This window comes from Oncorhynchus tshawytscha, linkage group LG30 (genome assembly GCF_018296145.1).
Source record: "Oncorhynchus tshawytscha isolate Ot180627B linkage group LG30, Otsh_v2.0, whole genome shotgun sequence".
In the NCBI taxonomy this organism is placed as follows: domain Eukaryota; kingdom Metazoa; phylum Chordata; class Actinopteri; order Salmoniformes; family Salmonidae; genus Oncorhynchus; species Oncorhynchus tshawytscha.
In genome coordinates, this window is record NC_056458.1 from 21,486,859 (window position 1) to 21,512,058 (window position 25,200).

The 25,200-nt window shown below is 43.9% G+C and overlaps 1 pseudogene; it reads right to left on the reverse strand.

The window, feature by feature from the left end:
- LOC112229115 overlaps window positions 1–25,200 on the reverse strand; it is a 53,601-nt pseudogene that overhangs the window by 23,461 nt on the left and 4,940 nt on the right.

Genomic DNA, 25,200 nt, shown 5'->3' on the forward strand with positions numbered 1-25,200 from the left:
GTGAACAGGGAGTACAGGAGGGGACTGAGCAGGCACCCCTGAGGGGCCCCTGTGCTGAGGTTCAGCATGGCGGATGTGTTGTTACCTACCCTTACCACCTGGGGCCGGCCGTCAGGAAGTTTGATCCAGTTGCAGAGGGAGGTGTTTAGTCCCAGGGTCCTTAGCCTAGTGATGAGCTCTGAGGGCACTATGGTGTTGAACGTTGAGCTGTAGTCAATGAATAGCATTCTCACATAGGTGTTCCTTTTGTCCAGGTGTGAAAGGGCAGTGTGGAGTGCAATAGAGATTGCATCACCTGTGGATCTGTTTGTGCGAGTTTCTGGGATGATGGTGTTGATGTGAGCCATGACCAGCCTTTCAAAGCACTTCATGGCTACAGAGGTGGGTGCTATGGGTCGCTAGTCATTTAGGCAGGTTACCTTAGTGTTCATGGGCACAGGGACTATGGTGATCTGCTTGAAACATGTTGGTATTACAGACTCGGACAGGGAGAGGTTGAAAATGTCAGTGAAGGCACTTGCCAGTTGGTCAGTGTGTGCTCGCAGTAGACGTCCTGGTAATCTGTCTGGCCCTGAGGCCTTGTGAATGTTGACCTGTTCAAAGGTCTCACTGCGGAGAACGTGATCAGACAGTCTTCCGGAACAGTTGCTGCTCTCATGCATGTTTCAGTGTTATTTGCCTCAAAGCGATCATAGAAGTAATTTAGCTCATCTGGTAGGCTCGTGTCACTGGGCAGCTCTCGGCTGTGCTTCCCTTTGTAGTCTGTAATGGTTTGCAAGCCCTGCCACATCGGACGAGCGTCGTAGTACGATTCGATCGTAGTCCTGTATTGAACCTTTGCCTGTTTGATGGTTCGTCTGAGGGCATAGCAGGATTTCTTATAAGCTTCCGGGTTAGAGTCCCGCTCCTTGAAAGCGGCAGCTTCTGGTTGCGGTATGTATGTACGGTCACTGTGGGGACGACGTCCTCGATGCACTTATTGATGAAGCCAATGACTGATGTGGTGTAATCCTCAATGCCATCGGAGGAATCCAGGAACATATTCCAGTCTGTGCTAGCAAAACAGTCCTGTAGCTTAGCATCTGCTTCCTCTGACCACTTTTTTATTTATCTAGTCACTGGTGCTTCCTGCTTTAATTTTCCTTGTAAGCAGGAATCAGGAGGATATAATTATGGTCAGATTTGCCAAATGGAGGCGAGGGAGAGTTTTGTATGTGTCTCTGTGTGTGGAGTATAGGTGGTCCAGAGTTCGTTTTCCTCTGGTTGCACATTTAACATGCTGATAGAAATGTGGTAAAAAAGATTTAAGCTGGGTGAGTGTTTTCTTGTTTGCTTATGGCTTAGTGCCAGCCTCTGACTGTTGTGGTATGTAAACAGCTACAAAGAAAAAGATGAAAACGCTCTAGGTAGGTAATGTGGTCTACAGCTTATAATGAGATACTCTACCTCAGGCGAGCAATAGATTGAAACTTCCTTAGATATGGTGCACCAAGGCTGCTGTGGTCAGAGAGAGGTCGTAAATTGCATGCCTTTTTATACCCACCTATTTGATTGTCAAAACTACCCAATTGCGTAACACCTCAGGTGTGGTGATTACCCTGATTGTAACTGACAATGACAGGGCCATTATCACATTGACAGTTCTGTGCAACGAACATGATAACAATATATGAAACTGCACTCATATCTGCCCGACTGAGGCATAGAAAACATAATCAGTTTACGTGTAATTTGTCCTACTGTTCACCTTATTATTTATAAGAATACATTTCATAAGATGGAAGTATTGTTTAATAATTAGATCCAATTAAATATGATTCCCGATTAAACTGTACAACATATTTGTGTCACGCCCTGGTCAAAGTATTTTGTGTTTATCTTTATGTATTTGGTCAGGCCAGGGTGTGGCATAGGGTTTTTGTAATTGTGGTGTGTTTGTCTTGGGGTTTTGGTGGTGGTATTGGGATTGTAGCTTAGTGGGTTGTCTAGCAAAGTCTATGGCTGTCTGGAGTGGTTCTCAATCAGAGGCAGGTGCTTATCGTTGTCTCTGATTGGGAACCATATTTAGGCAGTCATATTCTTTGAGTTTGTCGTGGGTGATTGTCCTTAGTGTCTTACTTGTACTCTCTGTTAGTTTGCACTAGATAGGCTGTTTTCGGTTTTCATTACGTTTATTGTTTTGTAGTGTTTAGTGTTTAGTCGTGTTTACGTTTTGTTTAATAAATATGGATCGCAATCGACACGCTGCAGTTTGGTCCGACTCTCCTTCATCACCACTAGAAAACCGTTACAGAATCACCCACCACCAACGGACCAAGCGGCGTGTCAACAGGCAGGAGAAGCCAAAAAAGGAGATGCTAAATAAGGATTTCTGGACATGGGAGGAAATCCTCGACGGGAGAGGACCCTGGGCTAAACCAGGGGAGTGTAGCCGCCCAAAGGTGCAACAGGAGAAGCGAAAGGAGGACGTTATGGACAGCAATGGCATGGAGTATACGACGTGGGAAGAGATCGACAGGTGGGCGGCCGACCCAGAGAGAGTGCAGGAGCCCGCATGGGATTCGCTTGAGCAGTGCGAAGAAGGCTATAGGCGAATGGAGTCGAAAAGGAAAACACGGCGGCGCAGAGCGAAGCCCGAGAGTCAGCCCCAAAAATTTCTTGGGGGCTTACAGGGAGTATGGCTATGCCAGGTAGGAGACCTGCGCAAACTCCCTGTGCTTACCGGGGGCTGGAGAGACCGGGCAGGCACCGTGTTATGCTATGGAGCGCACGGTGTCTCCAGTGCGGGTGCACAGCCCGGTTCGGTATATCCCAGCTCCGCGTATCGGCCGGGCTAGATTGAGCGTCGAGCCAAATGCCATGAAGCCGGCTCTACGCATCTGGTCCCCAGTGCGTCTCCTTGGGCCAGCTTACATGGCACCAGCCTTGCGCTCGGTGTCTCCGGTTCGCCTGCATAGCCCAGTGCGGGCTATTCCACCTCGCCACACTGGCAGGGCAACCGAGAGCATTCAACCAGGTAAGGTTGGGCAGGCTCGGTGCTCAAGAGCTCCAGTGCGCCTGCACGGTCCGGTCTATCCAGTACCACCTCCACAACCCAGCCCTCCGGTAGCAGCTCCCCGCACCAGGCTTCCTGTGCGTGTCCTCGGTCCAGTACCACCAGTACCAGCACCACGCATCAGGCCTACAGTGCGCCTCGCCTCTCTAGCGCTGTTAGAGCCTTCCTCATCTCCAGCGCTGCCGGAGTCTCCCGCCTGTTTAGCGCAGCCAGAGCCTTCCTCCTCTACAGCGCTGCCGGAGCCTCCCGCCTGTTTAGCGCAGCCAGAGCCTTTCTCCTCTCCTACGCTGCCGGAGTCTCCCGCCTGTTCAGCGCAGCCAGAGCTGCCAGTCTGCATGAAGCAGCCAGAGCTGTCAGTCTGCATGGAGCAGTCAGAGCTGTCAGTCTGCATGGAGCAGCCAGAGCTGTCAGTCTACATGAAGCAGCCCGAGCTGCCAGTCTGCATGAAGCAGCCAGTCTACATGGAGCAGCCAGAGCTGTCAGTCCGCATGGAGCAGCCAGTCTACATGAAGCAGCCCGAGCTGCCAGTCTGCATGAAGCAGCCAGTCTACATGGAGCTGCCAGTCTGCAAGGAGCAGCCAGAGCTGTCAGTCTACATGAAGCAGCCAGTGCTGTCAGTCTGCAAGGAGCTGTCAGTCTGCAAGGAGATGTCAGTCTGCAAGGAGATGTCAGTCTGCAAGGAGATGTCAGTCTGCAAGGAGATGTCAGTCTGCATGGAGCTGCCAGTCTGCAAGGAGCTGCCAGTCTGCAAGGAGCTGCCAGTCTGCACGGAGCTGTCAGTCTGCAAGGAGCTGTCAGTCTGCAAGGAGCTGTCAGTCTGTAAGGAGCTGCCAGTCTGCAAGGAGCTGCCAGTCAGCACGGAGCCGCCAGAGCTGTCAGCCTATATGGAGCAGCTAGTGCCGCCAGTCTGCCCAGCGCCGCCAGTGCCCCCAGTCTGCCCAGCGTCGCCAGTCTGCCCAGCGTCGTCAGTCTGCCCAGCGCCGTCAGTCTGCCCAGCATCGCCAGTCTGCCCAGCATCGCCAGTCGGCCCAGCACCGCCAGTCGGCCCAGCACCGCCAGTCTGCCCAGCACCGCCAGTCTGCCCAGCGTCGCCAGTCTGCCCAGCGTCGTCAGTCTGCCCAGCGTCGTCAGTCTGCCCAGCGTCGTCAGTCTGCCCAGCGTCGCCAGTCTGCCCAGCGCCGCCAGTCTGCCCAGCGCCGCCAGTCTGCCCAGCGTCGCCAGTCTGCCCAGCGTCGCCAGTCTGCCCAGCGTCGCTAGTCTGCCCAGCGCCACCAGTCTGCCCAGCACCGCCAGTCTGCCCAGCGCTGCCAGTCTGCCCAGCGCCGCCAGTCTGCCCAGCGCCGCCAGTCTGCCCAGCGCCGCCAGATCTGCCAGTCAGCCAGACTCTTCCAGATCTGCCAGTCAGCCAGACTCTTCCAGATCTGCCAGTCAACCAGACTCTTCCAGATCTGCCAGTCAACCAGACTCTTCCAGATCTGCCAGTCAACCTGACTCTTCCAGATCTGCCAGTCAACCAGACTCTTCCAGATCTGCCAGTCAACCAGACTCTTCCAGATCTGCCAGTCAGCCAGGATCTGCCAGTCAGCCAGGATCTGCCAGTCAGCCAGGATCTGCTGAAACCACCAGCCAGCCAGGAGCTGGTAGATCTATCTACCTGCCTGAGCTTCCTCTCACTCCTGAGCTTTCTCTCACTCCTGAGCTTTCTCTCACTCCTGAGCTTTCTCTCACTCCTGAGCTTCCCCTCAGTCCCGAGCTGCCTCGGTCCCGAGCTGTCCTTCAGTCCCGATCTGCTCCTCAGTCCAGTGGGGTTCTGGGTGAGGACTACTAGGCCATGGTCGGCGGCGAGGGTGGACTATCCAGGGACGAAGGGAGAGGGGACTAAGACATTAAATGAGTGGGGTCCACGTCCCGCGCCGGAGCCGCCACCATGGACAGACGCCCACCCGGACCCTCCCTATTGTTTTGAGGTGCGTTCGGGAGTCCGCACCTTAGGGGGGGGGTTCTGTCACGCCCTGGTCAAAGTATTTTGTGTTTATCTTTATGTATTTGGTCAGGCCAGGGTGTGGCATAGGGTTTTTGTAATTGTGGTGTGTTTGTCTTGGGGTTTTGGTGGTGGTATTGGGATTGTAGCTTAGTGGGTTGTCTAGCAAAGTCTATGGCTGTCTGGAGTGGTTCTCAATCAGAGGCAGGTGCTTATCGTTGTCTCTGATTGGGAACCATATTTAGGCAGTCATATTCTTTGAGTTTGTCGTGGGTGATTGTCCTTAGTGTCTTACTTGTACTCTCTGTTAGTTTGCACTAGATAGGCTGTTTTCGGTTTTCATTACGTTTATTGTTTTGTAGTGTTTAGTGTTTAGTCGTGTTTACGTTTTGTTTAATAAATATGGATCGCAATCGACACGCTGCAGTTTGGTCCGACTCTCCTTCATCACCACTAGAAAACCGTTACAATTTGAGGGGTTCTTTTGAAAAAACAGATATCTCCATTTGTATATATTATCCTAAATCATGTTTATGTTTTTTTGTGTGCACTCCAGGGAAATCTTCATATATAATACGTGAGGTAATATTTCAATCTATTTTACTCAATGATATCAATTTCAAAGCATTTCTCGAGTTTTATCCTTCTGCCATCGGAGTCGCAGTTTCTCATTTCTCCAGTTTAGGTGCGTACATATGGGTCAAAGTGTCCGTGGAGGACCTGCACATTCTCCCGTCAAGTTTTTTAAAAATAAATCCGAAAAGTTTGCTTAGAAAGTGGCGTACGCCTTCTTTTGTGCCTACGCAACATTTATAAACGAGGCCCCTGGTGTTTTCTCGGACTTAAAGGCTTTGAGTGCGTCAAGAAGTTACTCCTCTGTATTTTGGCCTTTTTAAACAGCTGTTAATTTTACACTATTAATAGAAAAATATATAATTTTGTAAAGATCGTCGTCCTCCTCCTCGTCTGAGGATTAGGAAATATCGGACCAATGTGCAGCGTGGTACGTGTTCATGATGTTTATTTGCCTGAACACTGAAATACAAAATGTGTGAATAAAGGAAACGAACAAAACAATCCGGTGTGGAACAAACACGGAAAAATATTCAGCCACAAGACACAGGTGGGAAAAGGCTACCTAAGTATGATTCTCAATCAGAGACAACGAACAACACCTGCCTCTGATTGAGAACCATACCAGGCCAAACACATAACCACAACATAGAAGAAGGAACATAGACTACCCACCCCAACTCACGCCTTGACCATACTAAAACAAAGACATAACAAAAGAACTAAGGTCAGAGCGTGACACCTTTCAATTAACTTCAGTTAGTGGAGATGGAGGAGACTGAAATGATAACATGTGCTTAAAAGTACTTTGCTCCCTCTTTTAAAAATATTCATCATGGATGACTCATTCCCTCTATTTATACGTTTCTGTAAATTACTTTTGGTAGCATTTATATGTGGAAGATTAAAACTTAATTTGGTGCATTTTCCCTATATTCCATCCAGTTCACTTTATTTTTTATAATATATTACTTTTTTGAATAAGTTCCTCCAGTTCTTTTTGTTTTTCCTTTAACATATTATGTGCCTCTAATGAGTTTTCATTGCCATCTATCTGTACTGTTAGTCCCTCTATTTCCTTTGTTAATATGAACTCTTTTGACCTACATTGTTTTTGTTTGAGTATTGAATTGAATAGCCTTTAAAGACACATTTGAGACACAATTGAATGTGTCATCCAATAAGGGGACCTGCTGTACCAATGTTATGTAGTAGGTTAAAAACAAGTTGTCATCCAGTAGGCTTTGATTACATTTCCAATATCCTCACACTAACCTTTCACACTAATCCACACTAACCTTTGGTGCCAGCAAGAATGACATAAGATAGTAGTCAAGACGACTAGCTTAAATGAGCCCCCCCATGTATATCTCATTAGGTCAGGCTCCATATAGCCACGAGTTCCAATAAATCCTTAATATTTGTGATTTCCTTAAGTGCATGAGGGTGATAGTTTGTAGTTAGATTTCCTTTACAGTCCATTGAGAAACTTAAAAAATGTATTATAATCTCCCACCAAATTATTATGTACAGTTGAAGTCAGATGTTTGCATTCACTTAGGTTGGAGTCATTAAAACTTGTTTTCAACCACTCCACAAATGTCTTGTTAACAAACTATAGTTTTGGCAAGTCGGTTAGGACATCCACTTTGTGCATGACAAGTAATTTTTCCAACAATTGTTTACAGACTATACTAGACTACAGACTACAGACGATTATTTCCCTTACAATTCACTGTATCACAATTCCAATGGGTCAGAAGTTTACATACACTAAGTTGACTGTGCCTTTAAACAGCTTGGAAAATTCCAGAAAATTATGTAATGGCTTTAGAAGCTTCTGAAAGGCTAATTTACATCATTTAAGTCAATTGGAGGTGTACCTGTGGATGTATTTCAAGGCCTACCTTCAAACTCAGTGCCTCTCTGCTTGACATTATGGGAAAATCAAAAGAAATCAGCCAAGACCTCAAAAGAAATTGTAGACCTCCACAAGTCTGGTTCATCCTTGGGAGCAATTTCCAAATGCCTGAAGGTACCACATTCATCTATACAAAGAAAAGTATGCAAGTATCGACACCATGGGCCTATGCAGCCGTCATACGGCTCAGGAAGGAGACGCATTCTGTCTCCTAGAGATTAACGTACTTTGGTGCGAAAAGTGCAAATCAATCCCAGAACAACAGCAAAGGACCTTGTGAAGATGCTGAAGGAAACAGGTACAAAAGTATCTATATCCACAGTAAAACAAGTCCCATATCGACATAACCTGAAAGGCCACTCAGCAAAGAAGAATCCACTGCTCCAATACCGTCATAAAAAAGCCAGACTACGGTTTGCAACTGCACATGGGACAAAGATCGTACTTTTTGGAGACATGTCCTCTGCTCTGATGAAACAAAAATAGAACTGTTTGGCCATAATGACCATCATTATGTTTGGAGGAAAAGGGGGGAGGCTTGCAAGCTGAAGAACATCCCAACCGTGAAGCACGGGTGTGGCAGCATCATGTCGTGGGGGTGCTTTGCTGCAGGAGGGACTGATGCACTTCACAAAACAGATGGCATCATGAGGAGGAAAATTAGGTGGATATATTGAAGCAACATCTCAAGACATCAGTCGAATCAAATCAAATGAAATGTATTTATATAGCCCTTCGTCTATCAGCTGATATCTCAAAGTGCTGAACCCAGCCTAAAACCCCAAACAGCAAGCAATGCAGGTGTGGAAGCACGGTGGCTAGGAAAAACTCCCTAGAAAGGCCAAAACCTAGGAAGAAACCTAGAGAGGAACCAGGCTATGAGGGGTGGCCAGTCCTCTTCTGGCTGTGCCGGGTGGAGATTATAACAGAACATGGCCAAGATGTTCAAATATTCATAAATGACCAGCATGGTCAAATAATAATAATGACAGTAGTTGTCGAGGGTGCAGCAAGTCTGCACCTCAGGAATAAATGTCAGTTGGCTTTTCATAGCAGATCATTAAAAGTATCTCTACCACTCCTGCTGTCTCTAGAGAGTTGAAAACAGCAGGTCTGGGACAGGTAGCATGTCCGGTGAACAGGTCAGGATTCCATAGCCGCAAGCAGAACAGTTGAAACTGGAGCAGCAGCACGGCCAGGTGGACTGGGGACAGCAAGGAGTCATCATGCCAGGTAGTCCTGAGGCATGGTCCTAGGGCTCAGGTCCTCCGAGAGAGAGAGAAAGAAAGAGAGAAAGAGAGAATTAGAGAGAGCATTCTTAAATTCACACAGGACACCGGATAAGACAGGAGAAGTACTACAGATATAACAAACTGACCCCAGCCTCCCGACACAAACTATACCAGCATAAATACTGGAGGCTGAGACAGGAGGGATCAGGAGACACTGTGGCCCCATCTGATGATACTCCCGGACAGGGCCAAACAGGAAGGATATAACCCCACCCACTTTGCCAAAGCACAGCCCCCACACCACTAGAGGGATATCTTCAACCACCAACTTAACATCCTGAGACAAGGCCGAGTATAGCCCACAAAGATCTCCGCCACGGCACAACCCAAGGGGGGCGCCAACCCAGACAGGAAGATCACATCAGTGACTCAACCCACTCAAGTGACGCACCCCTCCTAGGGATGGCATGAAAGAGCACTAGTAAGCCAGTGACTCAGCCCCTGTAATAGGGTTAGAGGCAGAGAATCCCAGTGTAAAGAGGGGAACCGGCCAGGCAGAGACAGCAAAGGCGGTTCGTTGCTCCAGAGCCTATCCGTTCACCTTCACGCTCCTGTGCCAGACTACACTCAATCATATGACCCACTGAAGAGAGATGAGTCTTCAGTAAAGACTTCAAGGTTGAGACCGAGTTTGCGTCTCTCACATGGGTAGGCAGACCACGGCAGGACCAAATCAGAGAGATAGGTCGGAGCAAGCCCATGTAATGCTTTGTAGGTTAGCAGTAAAACCTTGAAATCAGCCCTTGCCTTGACAGGAAGCCAGTGTAGGGAGGCTAGCACTGGAGTAATATGATCAATTTTTTTGGTTCTAGTCAGGATTCTAGCAGCCGTATTTAGCACTAACTGAAGTATATTTAGTGCTTTATCTGGGTAGCTGGAAAGTAGAGCATTGCAGTAGTCTAACCTTGAAGTAACAAAAGCATGGATACATTTTTCTGCATCATTCAGGAAGTTAAAGCTTGGACGCAAATGGGTCTTCCAAATGGACAATGACCCCAAGCATACTACCAAAGTTGTGGCAAAATGGCTTAAGGACAAGAATGTCAAGGTATTAGAGTGGCCATCACAAAGCCCTGACCTCAATCCCATAGAAAATTTATGGGCAGAACTGAAAAAGCGTGTAAGAGCAAGGAGGCCTACAAACTGACTCAATTACACCAGCTCTGTCAGGAGCTTGTGGAAGGCTACTGTCGTGTCTTTACTATCATTAACTGAAGACTGATAGTTTTTATCAAAGATTCTCTGTAATTAGTTACTATGCGATCAACTGGTTAATCATGTAACTAATTAACTATGAAATCTATGCACCAAGGAAAAATATTCAGATTACAAAGTTATCATTTCCTAAAATAACTTTTCAGATATTTTATCTGATCAATTAGTCTTCGAATTAATGAATTATTTACTTTACCTCACGTTAGTCTCATTCCAAACGTCGTAAATTGTTGGTTATCTGCACGAACCCAGTCTTCAATATGAGTCATCCATACATCAATAGTCTTAAATAGTTTATTTATTACTAACTAAGTAATTCACAGAAATGCATAAACAAACAGTAAATATGGTTACATGAAATGATAGAATGTGCCCTAGTGTGCTGAACCAGCATGGCGGCTTGTTTGACAAAAGGGAAGTGGGGGTCGACTAAGAAGTCACTACAGAGTTAATTATAACAATTAAAATGCTAATCCCTTACCCATGAACGCTCACTCATTCGGGAACAATTACAATCAATATATATATTTATGCTCAGTGTGTCGTCTTGATCGCAGGTGAAAAGTTTTTCTTTTGTAGAATTGTCCGTCTCTCTCCCTCTCTCTCTCTGTCTTGGTTAGAGGGGATAGTTCAAAGTGACATTCGTTATTGAATGGATATTTCGGTGGTTGTCGTTCTTCGTGTTCAATGATGCCGAATTCCTAGCTGCAGACTAGTAATCAATATCAAAGACTTGTTCTTATTCTGTCGGTATCGAAAGTCTAAGAGTTTAACCACGTGGTATGGTTAAAAAGATAGTCTCTCCCTCTCTAGAGGGGAGAGGGCCTCTGGCTGTCTCATCCAATGGGTTTTGAGAAGGAGACGAGGTGTATGCAATTCAGATCCCCCCACCTTCCGCCATCACTCCACCTTACCTTCATCCCAAAAGTGGAGCAGACCAGCTCGATGATGGCGCTGAGCTAGTTGCTATGGAAATACATGGCAACCAGTAATAACATCTCTGTGAAAGAAGCGGCGACACCCGCAGCACTAGAGAGATAGAGAGATAGAGAGATAGAGAGAGAGAGAGAGAGAGAGAGAGAGAGAGAGGTAAACCGGCAGCTGAAAATGCATCTTAGGAGGATGGCACTTTAATAAACTGATTATACCCAACTATGACAGACACCCTGCTCCCTCCTCCTCCGGCCCAGTGCCCCCTCTACACTCATTTACCTTCCCACTGATGGGTCCACAGCACACAGAGGAGACACACGTTTACACAGACAGGGAGTTGGGCTGATGCAGTAATAACTCACAGACGATGAAGGGCTTATTACATTTTTAAAAGCCTGTCAGGGCCTCTTGGGTTGGTTCCCCCCACTCCCCTATCCCTCCCTAGCCCTGCCCTATTCCACCCCGCGTCCCTGCACCGTTTTTTCTTATTTTTAGATGAGCTGTCTGCCCTGTGCCTTTCCCCTCCAGTAGCATAGACCAGAGCAGAGAGGAGAAGGGGAGGGAAGAACAAGATGTGGAGATGGGGCATTAACATGCACAGTACACCTGTGTTTTGTGAGGCAGCATTAAAGGAGAAATTAACTTTATTTGAACCAAATCTGTATTTTTGATGTATATTGCATGTTATAGAATGTACATGAAACATGAAAGAGAGCTTGATAAACAAAAACTTAAGGACAAGTCGTAATCACCTCTCAAAATCCTCCTCCTCTTTGATCATCCAGCTGAGCCACATCACCATCAGCTGCTCTGCTCCAGGGGTGCTGCAGGAGAACACAACACCGTCAAAAACCACTTAATGTAACATCAGGAACCTTTCCAAACAAGCTACCTGTTGAACCTGGCTCTGTTAGCCCAGCGAGAATCTGTCTGCCAACTGCTTGGCATAGGATACAATGACTAACTCAACTGCTTAAACATCTACCCTCTCCTCATTTCTCCTCTTCATCTGCACTGATTGGAAAATATTTGACAGGCAAAACCAATGGTGGCTTTTACCTGGTCAGTTCTTTCAGATCAGTACAATGAAGTGAAGAGTGCGTATGGACAATTGAGAAAGAGCCAATAACATCTGTAGGAAGGGGTGAGTAAGGAGATACGGACGAGTAGGAGGCTGGTTGTAGTGGTAACATGGTCCTACCTGACTAGTGTGGGGTTAGGCTAGTAGTTTACAGAAGGACAGAGAGACAAAGCGAACCCCAGCTGGAGTGGCCGGAGGCCTGCTGATCATCAGCTGGAGAAGCTGCTCTGCCTACTCAACAGTAGGCCTGTCCATGGGGGAAGACACACACACACCACTATTACTTCAAATCTCACAAAACACCCCAAATTGCCACCTAAAGTTAATCACCCACAAACATTACATACACCCTCTTTCAAAAGTCAATTAAATTCTCACACAAACAAAACTAAGATAACTCCTCACCCCCCTCTTGAAAATAACTCATAAAACAGAGTACCTATCAGAAGAGACCATCAGCGCCATCCCTACTGATGTCCTCTCCTCTCTGCAGTGTTGCCTACCTGAGTCCTGCGATGCCCATCAGTGCACAGTAGAGTCGGAGCAGGGTGGAGGCCTTCACCACGTGCTACTCCCTGTGACCTGAGTACCCTGAGCTGCTCTCTGCATCCTCCACACTGAGGTGTTCTCATGCTTTCTCTGACGGAGGGAGTGAGGGAGCAACGGAGAGATGGCAAGAGAGAAAGAGGGAGGGGGGTTGAGAGCTGTATGAGAGAATATAAGCCACTTTCAAGGTATCAGTGAGAGCTGTGTGTGTGTGTGTGTGTGAGTAACAATGTACAAGATACCTGTCTGATTCAAGCTGAGTGGACTGATCCATTGTCGAGGCCGTGGGGATGGCACAGTCAGTCTAAGACATGTGCTACTGAAATTGTACATAGTTATATTACCTAAACAACGGTTTAATATTATTTTATAACAAATGCGCTTTCTCCCTCGTTGGATTGCGGTTGCTGTCCACGGTTCTGAAAGACATCATTGAGCTGATTAATATGCCTTTTCTTAAACCATGTTGCTATGTGCATAATAGCCAGCACATAGGTGTTGAGAACAATACCTGAGTCAGAAACAAAATGAGGAGATGAGAAAACAGCCCTTCCCTTATTGTATAAGAAACGTGAGGAAAGAGGAAACCCAAACGTAATTAGGTCTATAATCAGTGTTTGTTTAATAGCCTACTGATTCAGTGAGCACCAAGAAACAATTTCACAAATTTGGCAGTATTTATCATCTTTGCTTTGCTGCAATTAAAGCTTTACACTTTTTCTTCATTATAAATAATACCAGAGGCTGTTCTCATTTATTTAGTGTTTACACTGTTCCAAATTGTCTGCAAAATATTAATAAATGCTCCTTTTTCTTGATCTCCTTATTGTTATTTTTTATAATAAGTAATTTCATCATTAGTAGGCTTGGTATAGTAGTCCTGTATAACCACCGTTGAGCTGTAGGCCAATGAACACATCCTGTTTAGTCTTAATACCATAATACCGTACCTTACTTTCAATACTTTTATAGGCTACTGTTTTAATCAATCATTCATTCGTTCATGTCATCACACAAAAAACGAGTAATTCGTGATTTTAAATGCAATCACACATTTTAGTTTAAAAATAATAAAGCGAGTCTTTAATAATTAGCTTAAACAATAAATCGTTACATTTCAGATATTGCGTTCACCAATGATTGCGACTGTTTGTCTTTGCTGTAATAAAGGCTTACCAAAAAAACTTTACAACAGACTCTCTGGTACGCTTAAACTTTATTTAGGGTTGTTTGCATTGTTACAAAACGGTCAGAAAAAATATTTTGTAATCTATACTGCACCTATTTGGCACCCATAATACGCATGCAGCGCTTGCTCATCTTCTTTTTCTTGATCTCCAGTATTTTCCACAATGAGCCACATTTATTCCACACATCTGTTTTTTCCTTTACCTCCTGAGCAACCGGTAAATATTCCGCCATTTTGAGTTTATTTGTTACGTCATTAAGCAGGATTAGGAGGCCACCTATGGCAGCAGATAGACGAGGGTGGCATTTTCTGAGCTAAACTGACCAAGACGCACCTCCAACAACAACACATAAAACCTAGCAGTGCTTATCAAAGATTAAATGAATTACAACGTAATGAGGGACACTTTTTACATCATGCCGGATTCTCCAATCAAATAGCCGAACCTAAATGGCGCTCAATCAAATAAAAAAGTAGCTGTCATGTTAACAAACAGCATATGCTAAAAACATAACAGGCCAAAGTCAAATGGACATTATGGAATGGACAATCACAACTGTTTTTCAAGAGTTTCACCCCATTGTCATGATCAGTGGTTTCAAGTTCATATCTGTAACTTTTTTGACAAGCTGATCATAGCAAAAAAGAAAATACTCCTGCATTTCCCAATGTGTAAACACATTGCAAATAGACTGGACATAGTGTAGGAGATTTTCCAGTCATCTGATGATTCTCAGTACCGATACTGTTCTCTTTGAAGTAGAAATAATAATCGATATAAGTTTAGATATTAGACATGTGTAAGCAGAATGAAGGCTGAAGCCCATGTGAGTGTACAAAGCTGGATCAATAGAGTCAACTAAAACAGAACGTAAGCAGAATCTGTGTGGATGAGGCAAGTTGGCTGGTCTGGGCCATATCTGATCTTGTGAAGGCTACTGGACACACACATGGATTAATCATACATAGACAACATCGGCCTAAACTTGTGAAGATCTTTGGACAGGAACATTAGCTAATCAGTGATAGGCACCAGTAGGAGTATGCAGTAGGAGTATTTCCCAATGTCTGAGCCAATAAGAGAATGGAAACTAAGTAAAACAGCAAGATTTGTAAAGTGGAGTGACAACGTAATGTAAGGCTAAGACTGTCTGTATAAAAGCCAAGTACTAAGAATGAAGAGTCAGCTCTTCCATGGAGTTGCTCAGCTTTGTTACTCTCTGTAATAAAGTCTATTTTAATTCACAAGCTCCGGTATCTGAGAAGTATTTGATTCAATATTTTCCACAACAATAGCTCCTGATAAAGTTGGGTAGCTGATATTCAACACTGTAGGCTACACCTCAGCAAGCACGGACCGACGCCAACGCCTTTTGGATGTCTTTTTTTGGTGCGGTTCCGGACCGGCCTGGATTTTCCACATCCACAGACATTGGTTTTTGGTCAGATCCAAATATGAACCAATAATAGACGTTTATATGTTTGGTTCAGATTTTGTCTGGTCTGGACCAGCCTCGATTTGGTCCAAACATAGATGTCTATAAATGACTTATTTTCTACTTTCATTCAGAAACAAAAATGACCCTGATTTCAACATCAGAAAAATAAACATTTTCTACATCTGTAAAATACGTATTTTCAACATCAGGAAAATAAGTATTTTCCATTTTCATTCGGAATGAAAAATGTACCTGGTTTTATGTTTAAAAAAAATTGTCTTTTTCAATGTCCGGAAAAGATGCCTTTTCGGCGTTCTGGAAAATGCATATTTTAAAACATATGGAAAGAACATTTTCACCTTTTATTCAGAACCTAAATTTAACCTAACGTCAGTGTCTGGAAAAGACGTATGTTACATCTTTTCAACGTCATTTTTGGGGAAGCAGGTAGCCTAGTGGTTAGAGAGTTGGACTAGTAGCTGAAAGGTTGCAAGATCGAATCCACGAGCTGAAAAGGTATACATCTGTTGTTCTGCCCCTGAACAAGGCAATTAACCCACTGTTCCTAGGTCGTCATTGAAAGAATTTGTTCTTAACTGACTTGCCTAGTTAAATACATTTTGCTTACTGGGACTATTCTAGTTTTGGTCTCGCCTATGGCAGCAGAACGGCAAAGAGCGGCCCTGGCTATAGGTCAGGCCCAATTGTGCCCTATTCGGACAGGATTAGTTTTACTGGGGGAGGTCGGATAATGTAATTATGTGCACGAGCACAAAACACCACATCTGTCATTTTTGTCCAAACCGAATCTGCTATGTCAGTAATCTCCCGAGTGGCGCAGTGATCTAAGACACTGCATCTCAGTGCTAGAGGCATCCCTACAGACCCTGGTTTGATTGCAGGCTGTATCACAACCGGCTGTGATTGGGAGTCCTATAGGACGGCGCATAGTTGGCCCGGTGTCGTCCGGGTTAGGGTTTGGCTGGGGTAGGCCGTCATTGTAAATAAGAATTTGTTCTTAACTGACTGCCTAGTTAAATAAAGGCAAAATATATATATATTTTTATTAAATAATTAGATGGCAGGAGAGTAACATTTCCAACCAGAATACCCTGTTTCTTTGGCTAACTCCAAGGTCCTATGATAATACAGGTCCCATGTGAATCGACATTCCTGTGTTTTGAGATAAATGTCTGAGTTTGACAGGTGTTGCTCGCAGTTTGCGCAAGAAAACTAACTGATTGATAAATGTAGGTATATCATGAATGGCCTACATGCAGCCTATCACATTTCACAGTGAATGCTTTTGTTTATATGGTTTTGTGTGTATGAATTGAATATTAACAAACAAACAAAAACTAAAATTTGAGCCTATTTAATGCAAACCTCTTAATAGACCGCAAAGCAACACTATACAACTGACTTAAATGTTTGGAAATTATAAGTTTACTATCTCATCCATTCCCTTAAAATGAGTCTCATGTGCAATGTTAAGCTCACATCTGAAGGGTGGGGGGCATTTAGGATGTACTGCAGATTGCTAAAATATCCCAATGATTATGATCAGTCATCAATAAGCAAAGGATCCTGGGACTAAACACCTCCCTCTGCAACTGGATCCTGGACTTCCTGACTTGCCGCCCCCAGGTTGTAAGGGTAGGTAACAACACATCCGCCACGCTGATCCTCAACTCAGGGGCACCCCGGGGGTTCTCAGTCCCCTCCTGTACTCCCTGTTCACTCATGACTGCACGGCCAGGCACGACTCCAAAAAGATCATTAAGTGGCCTGATCAACGACAACAACGAGACTGCCTATAGGGAGGAGGTCAGAGACCAGGCTGTGTGGTGCCAGGATAACAACCTCTCCCTCAACGTGAGCAAGACAAAGGAGATGATTGTGGACTAAAGGAAAAGGAGGACCGAGCACGCCCCCATTCTCATCAATGGGGCTGTGGTGGAGCAGATTGAGAGCTTCAAGTTCCTTGGTGTCCACATCACCAACAAACTAACATGGTCCAAGCACACCATGACAGTCATGAAGAGGGCACGACAAAACCTATTCTCCCTCAGGAGGCTGAAATGATTTTGCATGGGTCCTCAGATCCTCAAAAGGTTCTACAGCTGCACCATCGAGAGCATTCTGACTGGTTGCATCACTGCCTGGTAAGGCAACTGCTCAGCCTCCGACCGCAAGGCACTAGTAGTGCGTACAGCCCAGTACATCACTGGGGCCAAGCTTCCTGCTATCCAGGACCTCTATACCAGGCAGTGTCAGAGCAAGGCCCTCTGTCTCCAGTTACCCTAGTCATAGACTGTTCTCTCTGCTACCGCACGGCAAGCAGTACCAGAGCACCAAGTCTAGGTCCAAGAGGCTTCTAAAAAGCTTTTACCCCCAAGCCATAAGACTCCTGAACATCTAATCAAATGGCTACCCAGACTATTTGCATTGCCCTCCCTCCCATTTTACACCACTGCTACTCTCTGTTATTATTTATGCATAGTCACTTTAATAACTCTACCTACATGTACATATTATCACAATTACCTTAACCGGTGCACCCGCACATTGACTCTGTACCAGTAGCCCCTGTATATAGTCTCGCAATTGTTATTTTACTTCTGCTCTTTACTGCTCTTTAACTACTTGTTACTTTTATTTATTATTTTTTAAACTGCATTGTTGGTTTGGGGTAAGCATTTCACTGTAAGGTCTACACCGGTTGTATTCGGAGCATGTGACTAATACAATTTGATTAGACTTCCTCAATTCCAATATTATGACGACATGATAGGAAAGATGGTTTGGTTTAGAAACTTAGAAACTGAGCTCAAGTTCAGTGTAGCCCTATCACCTATGAAATACTGTACCTTCACACCTATAATAAAAACCTCCAGGCTTGCGTCCTGTCAATTAAGATTTTTTTTAAAAACATTTAGAATTACAGGGGGCAGTTAGGAAAAAAAACTAATCCCGTCCAAATCGTCCTCTGGGATAACAGACATTCTTGAGTAATAATTACATAGTCAGCATGCGAAAAGGTCTTTGGGCACGTGCATGCGATGCATACATGTGTCACGTAAAGAGAGCAAGGGTTGAGGGAATAGGGAATGTTTTTCCTAAAAACACATAGGATGTGTCAACATATGGAAAAATACATGTTTAAAAATGTCGACCAAAGATTGGTCAAAAGAACAGACGACTCTTGCCAAAGCAGCAGCTACTCTTACTGGGGTCCAGCAAAATTAAGGCAGTTATATACAATTTTAAAAATTACACAACACAGTGTGCCCTCAGGCGAGCACTTTATAACCACAAACTTAATGTGTACAGGTGTGTATGCTATCCTGTGTGTGTATGCGTGCCTGTGCCTGTGTGTGTCTCTTTAGTTTTATTTGCGCAAAAGAAAACAAGGGATATACAACAATACAGATTTTTTACAATATTTTTAAAAAACAGTGTGCTGATGTGGTTGGAAGCCCATGGGTGTATATGAAAATCACACCACAAAAAAAGTCCCCGCTGTTGCATAAGGTGTAGTTTCATAATTTTTTAAACCCTGATTTTACTGCTTGCATGAGTAGGCAGTCATTGTAAATAAGAATGTGTTCTTAATGGACTTGCCTAGTTAAAATAAAAATTAATAAATGAGTTACTTGAAATAGTGAAATAGTTCCATGTGGTCATGGATCTGCGTAGTACTATGCGCCTCCCATAGTCTGTTCTGGCCTAGTGGACTGTGAAGAGAGCTCTGGTGGCATGTCTTGTGGTATGCATGGGTGTCTGATCTGTATGCTAGTAGTTTAAAACAGATCCCAAGGTGCAATCAAGTAGGGATGAAGTCTCTCCTCTACTTTGAGCCAGGAGAGATTGACATGCATATTATTAATGTTAGTTCTCTGTGTACATTTATGGGCCAGCCCTATTCTAGGCCATTTGCAATTTGTAATGCTTTATTATGGACAGACCTCTCCCCATCATAGCTACTGTTGCTTCAATGTGTTTTGACCATGACCTCAAAGTGCTCAATTTCCAAATTATTCATTACAAGATTTGGTTGAGTTTTAGAGTTTAGTGAATGATTTGTCCCAAATACAATTCTTTTAGTTTTAGGAAAATGTAGGACTAACTTATTCCTTGCCACCCACTCTGAAACTAACTGCAGCTCTTGTTAAGTGTGGTAGCTGACGTGTATAGTGTTGAGTCATCAGCAGACACACAGGCTTTACTCAGAGCCAGTGGCAGGTCATTAGTAAAGATTCAAAAAGTAAGGGTCCTAAACAGCTGCCTTGGGGAATGCCTGACTCTACTTGGATTGTGTTGGATGCTTTCTTTACAGAACACCCTCATGGTTCTGTTAGACAGGTAAGTCTTTATCCACAATATTGCAAGGGATGTTAAACCATAGCACATACCTTTTCCAGCAGAAGACTATGATCGATAATGTCAAAAGCTGCAATGAAGTCTAACAAAACAGCTCCCACAATCGTTTTATAATCAATTCCTCTCAGCCAATCAGTTGTTTGTGTAAGTGCCATGCATGTTGAATGCCCTTCCATATAAGTGTGATGAAAATCTGTTAATTTGTTAACTGTGAAATAGCATTGTATCTGGTCAACCCCCAAAAATCTAAAAGTTTACTAAGGGTTGGTAACAGGTGGTCAGCTGTTTGTGCCAGTAAAGGGTGCTTTGCTATTCTTGGGTAGCATAATGACTATTGCTTCCCTTCAGGTCTGAGGGCGCACACATTCCTGTAGGCTTAGATTGAAGAGATGGCAAATAGGAGTGGCAATTTCGTCCGCTATTATCCTCAGTAATTTTCCATTTATCAGACCCAGGTGGCTTGTCATTTTTGATTGAATAAATATTAGTCTCCTCTTTCACACTCACTTTACAGAATTCAAAAATATAAACGCTTGTATTTCATAATTCGGTCAGTTATGAATAGATGTGTCGCCTCAAGACTTGTTGTTGGCATGTCATGCTTAAATTTGCTAATCTTGCCAATGAAAAATGTATTAAAGTAGATGGCAATACAAGTGGGTTTTGTGACGAATGAGCCATCTGATGCAATGAATGATGGAGCCGAGTTCGCCTTTGTGACTAAAATGTAATTTAAGGTGCTCAAAATCTTTTTACTATCATTATTTATAGAATGTCTTTGTTTCATAGTATAGTTTATTTATTATTCAGTTTAAATCACATAATTTCTCAATTTATAATTTATTTGCTAATCGGCTGTGAATTCCTCATCAATCCACATGGATTTAACAGTTTTTACAGTCAATTTCTTAAAATGCGTGAATGCTTATTAGTAACTGGAATAAGCAATTTCATAATGCGACTGGTTGCTCCTCATTTTACAGTCGTGACCATAAGTTTTGAGAATGACAAATATTAATTTTCAAAGTCTGCTGCTTCAGTGTCTTTAGATATTTTTGTCAGATGTTATTATGGAATACTGAACTATAATTACAAGCATTTCATAAGTGTCAAAGGCTTGACAATTACATGAAGTTGATGCAAAGAGTCAATATTTTGCAGGTTGACCCTTCTTTTTCAAGACCTCTGCAATCCGCCCTGGTATGCTGTCAATTAACTTCTGGGCCACATCCTGATTGCAGGCCATTCTTGCATAATCAATGCTTGGAGTTTGTCAGAATTTGTGGGGTTTTGTTTGTCCACCCGCCTCCTGAGGATTAATGAGGGGATTCATCAGAGAAAATATGACTTCACCCCAGCAAGCTCTGTACTGGTGGTGCCTCAATCCCGATGCTGAATCAACTTTAGGAGACGGTCCTGGCACTTGCTGGACTTTCTTGGGCGTCCTGAAGCCTTCTTCACAACAATTGAACCGCTCTCCTTGAAGTTCTTGATGATCCGATAAATGGGTGATTTTGGTGCAATCTTACTGGCAGCAATATCCTTGCCTGTGAAGCCCTTTCTGTGCAAAGCAATGATGACAGCACGTATTTCCTTGCAGGTAACCATGGTTGACAGAGGAAGATCAATGATTCCAAGCACCGCCCTCCTTTTGAAGCTTCCAGTCTGTTATTTGAACTCAATCAGCATGACAGAGTGATCTCCAGCCTTGTCCTCTTCAACACTCACACCTGTGTTAACGAGAGAATCACTGACATGATGTCAGCTGATCCATTTGTGGCAGTGCTGAAATGCAGTGGAAATGTTTTTGGGGGATTCAGTCCATTTGCATGGCAAAGTGGGTCTTTGCAATTATTTGCAATTCATCTGATCACTCTTCATAACATTCTGGAGTACATGCAAATTGCCATTATACAAACTGAGGCAGCAGATTTTGTGAAAATGTATATTTGTGTCATTCTCAAAACTTTTAACCTCGACTGTACACCACAGAAGAGCAACTATTATTTACATCGTCAACATAGAAATCACTACAAAACATATTGTATGACCTTTAATTTTCCATGATATGGCTACTATATTATGAGAACTACATCCGATCGATTTGGATACTGCTTTAGAGCAGATTTCTTCAGAATCAGTAAAGATGTGATTAATACATGTGGATGATTTAATTCCTGTGCTGTTTGTAAATACCCTGGTAGGTTGACTGATATCCTGAACCAGGTTGCAGGCACTGGTTACAGTTTGGAGCTTTTTCTTGAGTGGGCAGCTTGATGAAATCCAGTCAATACTTAGGTCACGCAGAAAAGATACCCCTCTATTGATATCACATACATTATCAAGCATTTCACACATAATATCCAGATATTGACTGTTAGCACTTGGCGGTCTATAGCAGCGTCCCACAAGAATGGCCTTTAGTTGAGGCAGGTGAACCTGTAGCCATATTACTTCAACAGCATTTGAAATGAGATTCTCTCTAAGCAGATATGTGACTGAATATAAACGGCACCACAACCACCGTTGGGATTCCTACCTCTTCTCAAGAAGTTGAAACCATGCATTGCTAACACTGTATCAAAGGTATTATCTAAGTCAGTGTCAGAGATGGTCAATATATGAATGTTATCTGCACTAGCACGTTATCGATTTCATGAACCTTGCTTCTTAAGCTAAATATGTTAATTTAGGCTATTTTGCACATTTCTGGGATTCTTGATTGTATTTATTGCTTTACTGGGAGGCTTATCAGCAGTAGACATGACTGTGATATTTCTGTTTGAGCTGTACAGAGTGAGCTGCACTGAGGGGCCTTCCTACTAGGGCAAACTGCCTCAGTGTTAACAGTATAACTCAGGTTCATAGACGGATGATTACTGCACACAATAGCCGTAGGACTGACAGAGGCATTTCAGGGGAGTTAGAGGGACATACAGTGCATTTGGAAAGTATTCAGATCCCTTGACTTTTTCCACATTTTGTTACGTTACAGCCTTATTAAAAAATGTATTAAATTGTCAATCTACACACAATACCCCACAATGACGAAGCAAAAACAGGTTTTTAGAAATTTTATCAAAGTTATCAAAAAATTAAGCTGAAATATCACATTTACATAAGTATTCAGACCCTTTACTCAGTAATTTGTTGAAGCACTGTTGGCAGCAATTATAGCCTCAAGTATTCTTGGGTTTGATGCTACAAGCTTGGCACACCTATATTTGGGGAGTTTCTCACATTCTTCTCTGCAGATCCTCTCAAGCTATGTCAGGTTGGATGGGAAGCGTCGCTGCACAGCTATTTTTAGGTCTCTCCAGAGATGTTCGAACGGGTTCAAGTCCAGGCTCTAGCTGGGCCACTCAAGGACATTGAGACTTGTCCCAAAGCCTCTCCTGCGTTGTCTGTGTGCTTACAGTCATTCAACTGAGATCCTGAGTGCTCTGAAGCAGGTTTTCATCAAGGAACTCTCCCTCGATCCTTAGTCTCCTAGTCCCTGCCGCTGAAAAATATCCCCACAGCATGATGCAGCTGCCACCACCATGCATCACCGTAGGGATAGTACCAGGTTTCCACCAGATGTGATGCTTGGCATTCAGGCCAAAGAGTTAAATCTTGGTTTCATCAGACCAGAGAGTCTTGTTTATCATGGTCTGAGAGTATTTAAGTGGCTTTTGGCAAACTCCAAGCAGGCTGTCATGTGCCTTTTACTAAGGAGTGTCTTCTGTCTGGCCACTCTACCATAAAGGCATTATTGGTGGAGTGCTGCAGAGATGGTTGTCCTTCTGGAAGGTTCTCCCATCTCCACAAAAGGAATTCTGGCGCTTCTTCAGAGTGACCATCGGGTTCATGATCAACTCCTTGACAAACAACCTTCTCCCATGATTGCTCAGTTTAAACAGCAGCCAGCTTTAGGATGAGCCTTGGTGGCTCCAAACTTCTTCCATTTAAGAATGATGTGGTCACTGTGTTCTTGGGGACCTTCAATGCTGCAGAAATGTGTTGGTGTCCTTCTCCAGATCTGTGCCTTGACACAATACGGACTTCCTTCAACCTCGTGGCTTGGTTTTTGCCATTAAGGGGTATTGTGTGTAGATTGATGAGGATTGTTTTTATTTTGCCCATTTTAAAATAAGGCTGTGATGTAACAAAATGTGTACAAAGTAAAAGGGTTTGAATACTTTCAGAATGAACTGTAAATTCGGTTACTAACAACACCACACTATGACAACTCAGCGACACAATGGTAGGGATTATCTGAGCAGGGCTTGGGTCACTGATAAGTCAAAACAAATTGAGTAAGTATGTAGAATTCAAATATGTATGGCCCTATATGTTACTGTAGGCAGTGGTCTGTGTTTCTCACCGGTTGTCCGTTGCATATGAACATGCTGAACCAAGTGCGTACTTTCCCATTGGTGCCCAGCAGCAAGCCACTGATGTAGGACACCAGAGGGCTGACCGCATCGTCGGCCACGTCAGGCTTATAGTCCAGGGTCAGGGCCACACCCAGACCTGGCAGGTGACACTCCTCCACCTGGGGACAGGGGACACACATAGAATGACAGTGATGTTTTCTATAGATTCACGGCGGTTATCTTCAGGGCAGCAAACAGAGCTGGCATTGGCACAACTTAAAGGGGCAATCAGCAATTGCTACATCCATTTTTTTATATGTACCCATTGATTATTGAAGAATATAACTTCTAAATGCCTCATGGGCCTAGTTGAACTTTCGTACCCCATAAGGAACCCAAAATATAAGCTTATCCAGATTTATCCAGCCCCATCCCTCAGCTTTTTACCGAAACAGACAAGGGGAAAATGCTTTGTCATTGTTTTTACTGCTGATTGCCGCTTTAAAAAAGGTTTAATAAAAGACGAGCTGTACTGTGCTGGCCTGGTTACATATCCAACCTAGCTGGAACCGTGCTGAAAGAACAAACGGTTCAGATCAGCACGATAGTGTGAAAATGATGTAAGACAGACTCACCACCATGGCTCTGATGTTGAGAGCCTGGGAGGGGTTTATCTGACACAGCTTCCTCAGTGCTTCTGTCCTGCACCGCCCACCCATGCTCTCCTCATCCTGACATTCCCCATTCTTCAATAGGCCCCTGCACACACAGTAGAGATATTGGTTCCAACATTATGTAGAGAAGGGTTCTTTTCTGAGGATATGGAAAGCTTTATGGAATCCCAAAGCACTTTTTTTTTAAAGAGTTTTGAAATAATGGGATTTGATCGGATTATTCAATGAATCCATTGTTTTATTTAGCAGAGTTGGCACTTATTGGTACTTGAACGTTGGAATAATAACAAAGGACATCAGTATTTTCAAAGATGCATGAAGACATTGTTCCATGTTTTTATAGACCACAGTGCTCCACTTATTGACCTTCTCTCAAGGATCTGCACTATTACTCCCACCAGAGCATTTTATTGTCTATTTGTGATGCCTTCCATGTCTGTAGCAGTGCATTATGTCATAGCTGACGGACTGCTTACGGAAATACAATGAACCATGGTATCATTACTCATTTATTTGCCTGTAATAAGATCTAATAGCTCTCAAAAGCTACTGCACTTTAA